At 39.6% G+C, this 8,462-nt stretch overlaps 2 non-coding genes across 2 annotated transcripts; both read left to right on the top strand.

The window, feature by feature from the left end:
• The first annotated feature begins 305 nt into the window (after window positions 1-305).
• TRNAK-CUU (transfer RNA lysine (anticodon CUU)) lies at window positions 306-378 on the top strand. The gene has a single exon. It is a non-coding gene; the product is annotated as a tRNA-Lys (tRNA).
• Window positions 379-1,490: 1,112 nt separating this feature from the next.
• Window positions 1,491-1,563, top strand: TRNAK-CUU (transfer RNA lysine (anticodon CUU)). Its single transcript has one exon. It is a non-coding gene; the product is annotated as a tRNA-Lys (tRNA).
• Window positions 1,564-8,462: the final 6,899 nt, after the last annotated feature.

Raw genomic sequence — 8,462 nt, 5'->3', positions numbered from 1 at the left:
GCAATAGGACACCTTAATGTATTCACTGTAAAAGAAAAAGTATGTATCATCTTACTATAAAATAAAGTGGAGAAAACACAAATAAGACTTTTTTCCACACAGGTTTAATCGGCTATTTCCTGATATTCTTCAATGCGTTCTGATATTGACTGGTAATTGTGTTTGATACTTTCTTAGACTATTTCTGCCTCTGGCTGATGTGTATTTTCTTTCCAAACTCCACCAGAGCCTATGATTACACAGCATCCTATCTGTGGAAAACGGCAGTGCAGGGATAGGGAAGAAAACTATAGGCATCCTAAGGAGCCCGGCTAGCTCAGTTGGTAGAGCATGAGACTCTTAATCTCAGGGTCGTGGGTTCGAGCCCCACGTTGGGCGAAAACAACTAAAATTTTAGTGCTTTTTGACCAAAAAAATAGAAATTGAAAGTCTCTTTACAATATTTGCAATATTTTGATTGTTAACATGCAATATATGAATGCATGTCTGGATGATGTGTAATGGGGCAATACCACACCTTAATGTATTCACTGTAAAAGAAAAAGTATGTTTCATCTTACTATAAAATAAAGTGGAGAAAACACAAATAAGACTTTTTTCCACACAGGTTTAATCGGCTATTTCCTGATATTCTTCAATGCGTTCTGATATTGACTGGTAATTGTGTTTGATACTTTCTTAGACTATTTCTGCCTCTGGCTGATGTGTATTTTCTTTCCAAACTCCACCAGAGCCTATGATTACACAGCATCCTATCTGTGGAAAGCGGCTGTGCAGGGATAGGGAAGAAAACTATAGGCATCCAAAGGAGCCCGGCTAGCTCAGTCGGTAGAGCATGAGACTCTTAATCTCAGGGTCGTGGGTTCGAGCCCCACGTTGGGCGAAAACAACTAAAATTGTAGTGCTTTTTGACCAAAAAAATACATCCTATCTGTGGAAAACGGCAGTGCAGGGATAGGGAAGAAAACTATGGGCATCCAAAGGAGCCCGGCTTGCTCAGTCGGTAGCGCATGAGACTCTTAATCTCAGGGTCGTGGGTTCAAGACCCACGTTGGGCGAAAACAACTAAAATCTTAGTGCTTTTTGACCAAAAAAATAGAAATTGAAAGTCTCTTTACAACATTTGCAATATTTTGATTGTTAACATGCAATATATGAATGCATGTCTGGATGATGTGTAAAGGGGCAATAGGACACCTTAATGTATTCACTGTAAAAGAAAAAGTATGTATCATCTTACTATAAAATAAAGTGGAGAAAACACAAATAAGACTTTTTTCCACACAGGTTTAATCGGCTATTTCCTGATATTCTTCAATGCGTTCTGATATTGACTGGTAATTGTGTTTGATACTTTCTTAGACTATTTCTGCCTCTGGCTGATGTGTATTTTCTTTCCAAACTCCACCAGAGCCTATGATTACACAGCATCCTATCTGTGGAAAACGGCAGTGCAGGGATAGGGAAGAAAACTATAGGCATCCTAAGGAGCCCGGCTAGCTCAGTTGGTAGAGCATGAGACTCTTAATCTCAGGGTCGTGGGTTCGAGCCCCACGTTGGGCGAAAACAACTAAAATTTTAGTGCTTTTTGACCAAAAAAATAGAAATTGAAAGTCTCTTTACAATATTTGCAATATTTTGATTGTTAACATGCAATATATGAATGCATGTCTGGATGATGTGTAATGGGGCAATACCACACCTTAATGTATTCACTGTAAAAGAAAAAGTATGTTTCATCTTACTATAAAATAAAGTGGAGAAAACACAAATAAGACTTTTTTCCACACAGGTTTAATCGGCTATTTCCTGATATTCTTCAATGCGTTCTGATATTCACTGGTAATTGTGTTTGATACTTTCTTAGACTATTTCTGCCTCAAGCTGATGTGTATTTTCTTTCCAAACTCCACCAGAGCCTATGATTACACAGCATCCTATCTGTGGAAAGCGGCTGTGCAGGGATAGGGAAGAAAACTATAGGCATCCAAAGGAGCCCGGCTAGCTCAGTCGGTAGAGCATGAGACTCTTAATCTCAGGGTCGTGGGTTCAAGCCACACGTAGGCCGAAAACAACTAAAATTGTAGTGCTTTTTGACCAAAAAAATACATCCTATCTGTGGAAACCGGCAGTGCAGGGATAGGGAAGAAAACTATGGGCATCCAAAGGAGCCCGGCTTGCTCAGTCGGTAGCGCATGAGACTCTTAATCTCAGGGTCGTGGGTTCAAGCCCCACGTTGGGCGAAAACAACTAAAATTTTAGTGCTTTTTGACCAAAAAAATAGAAATTGAAAGTCTCTTTACAATATTTGCAATATTTTCATTGTTAACATGCAATATATGAATGCATGTCTGGATGATGTGTAATGGGGCAATACCACACCTTAATGTATTCACTGTAAAAGAAAAAGTTTGTATCATCTTACTATAAAATAAAGTGGAGAAAACACAAATAAGACTTTTTTCCACACAGGTTAAATCGGCTATTTCCTGATATTCTTCAATGCGTTCTGATATTGACTGGTAATTGTGTTTGATACTTTCTTAGACTATTTCTGCCTCTGGCTGATGTGTATTTTCTTTCCAAACTCCACCAGAGCCTATGATTACACAGCATCCTATCTGTGGAAAGCGGCTGTGCAGGGATAGGGAAGAAAACTATAGGCATCCAAAGGAGCCCGGCTAGCTCAGTCGGTAGAGCATGAGACTCTTAATCTCAGGGTCGTGGGTTCGAGCCACACGTAGGCCGAAAACAACTAAAATTGTAGTGCTTTTTGACCAAAAAAATACATCCTATCTGTGGAAAACGGCAGTGCAGGGATAGGGAAGAAAACTATGGGCATCCAAAGGAGCCCGGCTTGCTCAGTCGGTAGCGCGTGAGACTCTTAATCTCAGGGTCGTGGGTTCGAGCCCCACGTTGGGCGAAAACAACTAAAATTTTAGTGCTTTTTGACCAAAAAAATAGAAATTGAAAGTCTCTTTACAATATTTGCAATATTTTGATTGTTAACATGCAATATATGAATGCATGTCTGGATGATGTGTAATGGGGCAATACCACGCCTTAATGTATTCACTGTAAAAGAAAAAGTATGTATCATCTTACTATAAAATAAAGTGGAGAAAACACAAATAAGACTTTTTTCCACACAGGTTTAATCGGCTATTTCCTGATATTCTTCAATGCGTTCTGATATTGACTGGTAATTGTGTTTGATACTTTCTTAGACTATTTCTGCCTCTGGCTGATGTGTATTTTCTTTCCAAACTCCACCAGAGCCTATGATTACACAGCATCCTATCTGTGGAAAACGGCAGTGCAGGGATAGGGAAGAAAACTATGGGCATCCAAAGGAGCCCGGCTTGCTCAGTCGGTAGCGCATGAGACTCTTAATCTCAGGGTCGTGGCTTCGAGCCCCACGTTGGGCGAAAACAACTAAAATTTTAGTGCTTTTTGACAAAAAAAATAGAAATTGAAAGTCTCTTTCCAATATTTGCAATATTTTGATTGTTAACATGCAATATATGAATGCATGTCTGGATGATGTGTAATGGGGCAATACCACACCTTAATGTATTCACTGTAAAAGAAAAAGTATGTATCATCTTACTATAAAATAAAGTGGAGAAAACACAAATAAGACTTTTTTCCACAAAGGTTTAATCGGCTATTTCCTGATATTCTTCAATGCGTTCTGATATTGACTGGTAATTGTGTTTGATACTTTCTTAGACTATTTCTGCCTCTGGCTGATGTGTATTTTCTTTCCAAACTCCACCAGAGCCTATGATTACACAACATCCTATCTGTGGAAAGCGGCAATGCAGGGATAGGGAAGAAAACTATAGGCATCCAAAGGAGCCCGGCTAGCTCAGTCAGTAGAGCATGAGACTCTTAATCTCAGGGTCGTGGGTTCAAGCCCCACGTTGGGCGAAAACAACTAAAATTTTAGTGCTTTTTGACCAAAAAAATAGAAATTGAAAGTCTCTTTACAATATTTGCAATATTTTGATTGTTAACATGCAATATATGAATGCATGTCTGGATGATGTGTAATGGGGCAATACCACACCTTAAAGTATTCACTGTAAATGAAAAAGTATGTATCATCTTACTATAAAATAAAGTGGAGAAAACACAAATAAGACTTTTTTCCACACAGGTTTAATCGGCTATTTCCTGATATTCTTCAATGCGTTCTGATATTGACTGGTAATTGTGTTTGATACTTTCTTAGATTATTTCTGCCTCTGGCTGATGTGTATTTTCTTTCCAAACTCCACCAGAGCCTATGATTACACAGCATCCTATCTGTGGAAAACGGCAGTGCAGGGATAGGGAAGAAAACTATAGGCATCCAAAGGAGCCCGGCTAGCTGAGTCGGTAGAGCATGAGACTCTTAATCTCAGGGTCGTGGGTTCGAGCCCCACGTTGGGCGAAAACAACTAAACTTGTAGTGCTTTTTGACCAAAAAAATACATCCTATCTGTGTAAAGCGGCAGTGCAGGGATAGGGAAGAAAACGTTGGGCGAAAACAACTAAAATTTTAGTGCTTTTTGACCAAAAAAATAGAAATTGAAAGTCTCTTTACAATATTTTCATTGTTAACATGCAATATATGAATGCATGTCTGGATGATGTGTAATGGGGCAATACCACACCTTAATGTATTCACTGTAAAAGAAAAAGTATGCATCATCTTACTATAAAATAAAGTGGAGAAAACACAAATAAGACTTTTTTCCACACAGGTTTAATCGGCTATTTCCTGATATTCTTCAATGCGTTCTGATATTGACTGGTAATTGTGTTTGATACTTTCTTAGACTATTTCTGCCTCTGGCTGATGTGTATTTTCTTTCCAAACTCCACCAGAGCCTATGATTACACAGCATCCTATCTGTGGAAAACGGCAGTGCAGGGATAGGGAAGAAAACTATAGGCATCAAAAGGAGCCCGGCTAGCTCAGTCGGTAGAGCATGAGACTCTTAATCTCAGGGTCGTGGGTTCGAGCCCCACGTTGGGCGAAAACAACTAAAATTGTAGTGCTTTTTGACCAAAAAAATACATCCTATCTGTGGAAACCGGCAGTGCAGGGATAGGGAAGAAAACTATGGGCACCCAAAGGAGCCCGGCTTGCTCAGTCGGTAGCGCATGAGACTCTTAATCTCAGGGTCGTGGGTTCAAGCCCCACGTTGGGCAAAAACAACTAAAATTTTAGTGCTTTTTGACCAAAAAAATAGAAATTGAAAGTCTCTTTACAATATTTGCAATATTTTCATTGTTAACATGCAATATATGAATGCATGTCTGGATGATGTGTAATGGGGCAATACCACACCTTAATGTATTCACTGTAAAAGAAAAAGTATGTATCATCTTACTATAAAATAAAGTGGAGAAAACACAAATAAGACTTTTTTCCACACAGGTTAAATCGGCTATTTCCTGATATTCTTCAATGCGTTCTGATATTGACTGGTAATTGTGTTTGATACTTTCTTAGACTATTTCTGCCTCTGGCTGATGTGTATTTTCTTTCCAAACTCCACCAGAGCCTATGATTACACAGCATCCTATCTGTGGAAAACGGCAGTACAGGGATAGGGAAGAAAACTATAGGCATCCAAAGGAGCCCGGCTAGCTCAGTCGGTAGAGCATGAGACTCTTAATCTCAGGGTCGTGGGTTCGAGCCCCACATTGGGTGAAAACAACTAAAATTTTAGTGCTTTTTGACCAAAAAAATACATCCTATCTGTGGAAAACGGCAGTGCAGGGATAGGGAAGAAAACTATAGGCATCCAAAGGAGCCCGGCTAGCTCAGTCGGTAGAGCATGAGTCTCAGGGTCGTGGGTTCGAGCCCCACGTTGGGCGAAAACAACTAAAATTGTAGTGCATTTTGACCAAAAAAATACATCCTATCTGTGGAAACCGGCAGTGCAGGGATAGGGAAGAAAACTATGGGCATCCAAAGGAGCCCGGCTTGCTCAGTCGGTAGCGCATGAGACTCTTAATCTCAGGGTCGTGGGTTCGAGCCCCACGTTGGGCGAAAACAACTAAATTTTTAGTGCTTTTTGACCAAAAAAATAGAAATTGAAAGTCTCTTTACAATATTTGCAATATTTTGATTGTTAACATGCAATATATGAATGCATGTCTGGATGATGTGTAATGGGGCAATACCACACCTTAATGTATTCACTGTAAAAGAAAAAGTATGTATCATATTACTATAAAATAAAGTGGAGAAAACACAAATAAGACTTTTTTCCACACAGGTTTAATCGGCTATTTCCTGATATTCTTCAATGCGTTCTGATATTGACTGGTAATTGTGTTTGATACTTTCTTAGACTATTTCTGCCTCTGGCTGATGTGTATTTTCTTTCCAAACTCCACCAGAGCCTATGATTACACAGCATCCTATCTGTGGAAAGCGGCAGTGCAGGGATAGGGAAGAAAACTATAGGCATCCAAAGGAGCCCGGCTAGCTCAGTCGGTAGAGCATGAGACTCTTAATCTCAGGGTCGTGGGTTCGAGCCCCACGTTGGGCGAAAACAACTAAAATTGTAGTGCTTTTTGACCAAAAAAATACAAATTGAAAGTCTCTTTACAATATTTGCAATATTTTCATTGTTAACATGCAATATATGAATGCATGTCTGGATGATGTGTAATGGGGCAATACCACACCTTAATGTATTCACTGTAAAAGAAAAAGTATGTATCATCTTACTATAAAATAAAGTGGAGAAAACACAAATAAGACTTTTTTCCACACAGGTTTAATCGGCTATTTCCTGATATTCTTCAATGCGTTCTGATATTGACTGGTAATTGTGTTTGATACTTTCTTAGACTATTTTTGCCTCTGGCTGATGTGTATTTTCTTTCCAAACTCCACCAGAGCCTATGATTACACAGCATCCTATCGGCTTGCTCAGTCGGTAGCGCATGAGACTCTTAATCTCAGGGTCGTGGGTTCGAGCCCCACATTGGGCGAAAACAACTAAAATTTTAGTGCTTTTTGACCAAAAAAATAGAAATTGAAAGTCTCTTTACAATATTTGCAATATTTTGATTGTTAACATGCAATATATGAATGCATGTCTGGATGATGTGTAATGGGGCAATACCACACCTTAATGTATTCACTGTAAAAGAAAAAGTATGTATCATCTTACTATAAAATAAAGTGGAGAAAACACAAATAAGACTTTTTTCCACACAGGTTAAATCGGCTATTTCCTGATATTCTTCAATGCGTTCTGATATTGACTGGTAATTGTGTTTGATACTTTCTTAGACTATTTCTGCCTCTGGCTGATGTGTATTTTCTTTCCAAAATCCACCAGAGCCTATGATTACACAGCATCCTATCTGTGGAAAACGGCAGTGCAGGGATAGTGAAGAAAACTATAGGCATCCAAAGGAGCCCGGCTAGCTCAGTCGGTAGAGCATGAGACTCTAAATCTCAGGGTCGTGGGTTCGAGCCCCACATTGGGCGAAAACAACTAAAATTTTAGTGCTTTTGGACCAAAAAAATACATCCTATCTGTGGAAAACGGCAGTGCAGGGATAGGGAAGAAAACTATAGGCATCCAAAGGAGCCCGGCTAGCTCAGTCGGTAGAGCATGAGACTCTTAATCTCAGGGTCGTGGGTTCGAGCCCCACGTTGGGCGAAAACAACTAAAATTGTAGTGCATTTTGACCAAAAAAATACATCCTATCTGTGGAAAACGGCAGTGCAGGGATAGGGAAGAAAACTATGGGCATCCAAAGGAGCCTGGCTTGCTCAGTCGGTAGCGCATGAGACTCTTAATCTCAGGGTCGTGGGTTCGAGCCCCACGTTGGGCGAAAACAACTAAAATTTTAGTGCTTTTTGACCAAAAAAATAGAAATTGAAAGTCTCTTTACAATATTTGCAATATTTTGATTGTTAACATGCAATATATGAATGCATGTCTGGATGATGTGTAATGGGGCAATACCACACCTTAATGTATTCACTGTAAAAGAAAAAGTATGTATCATCTTACTATAAAATAAAGTGGAGAAAACACAAATAAGACTTTTTTCCACACAGGTTTAATCGGCTATTTCCTGATATTCTTCAATGTGTTCTGATATTGACTGGTAATTGTGTTTGATACTTTCTTAGACTATTTCTGCCTCTGGCTGATGTGTATTTTCTTTCCAAACTCCACCAGAGCCTATGATTACACAGCATCCTATCTGTGGAAAGCGGCTGTGCAGGGATAGGGAAGAAAACTATAGGCATCCAAAGGAGCCCGGCTAGCTCAGTCGGTAGAGCATGAGACTCTTAATCTCAGGGTCGTGGGTTCGAGCCCCACGTTGGGCGAAAAACAACTAAAATTGTAGTGCTTTTTGACCCAAACAATACATCCTATCTGTGGAAAACGGCAGTGCAGGGATAGGGAAGAAAACTATAGGCATCCAAA

This window comes from Ambystoma mexicanum, chromosome 4q, assembly GCF_040938575.1.
Source record: "Ambystoma mexicanum isolate Mex_15411 chromosome 4q, UKY_AmexF1_1, whole genome shotgun sequence".
Taxonomy (NCBI): Eukaryota; Metazoa; Chordata; class Amphibia; order Caudata; family Ambystomatidae; genus Ambystoma; species Ambystoma mexicanum.
The sequence above is the reverse complement of the archived record's forward strand: the minus strand, read 5'-3'. Positions and strand labels throughout refer to the sequence as shown.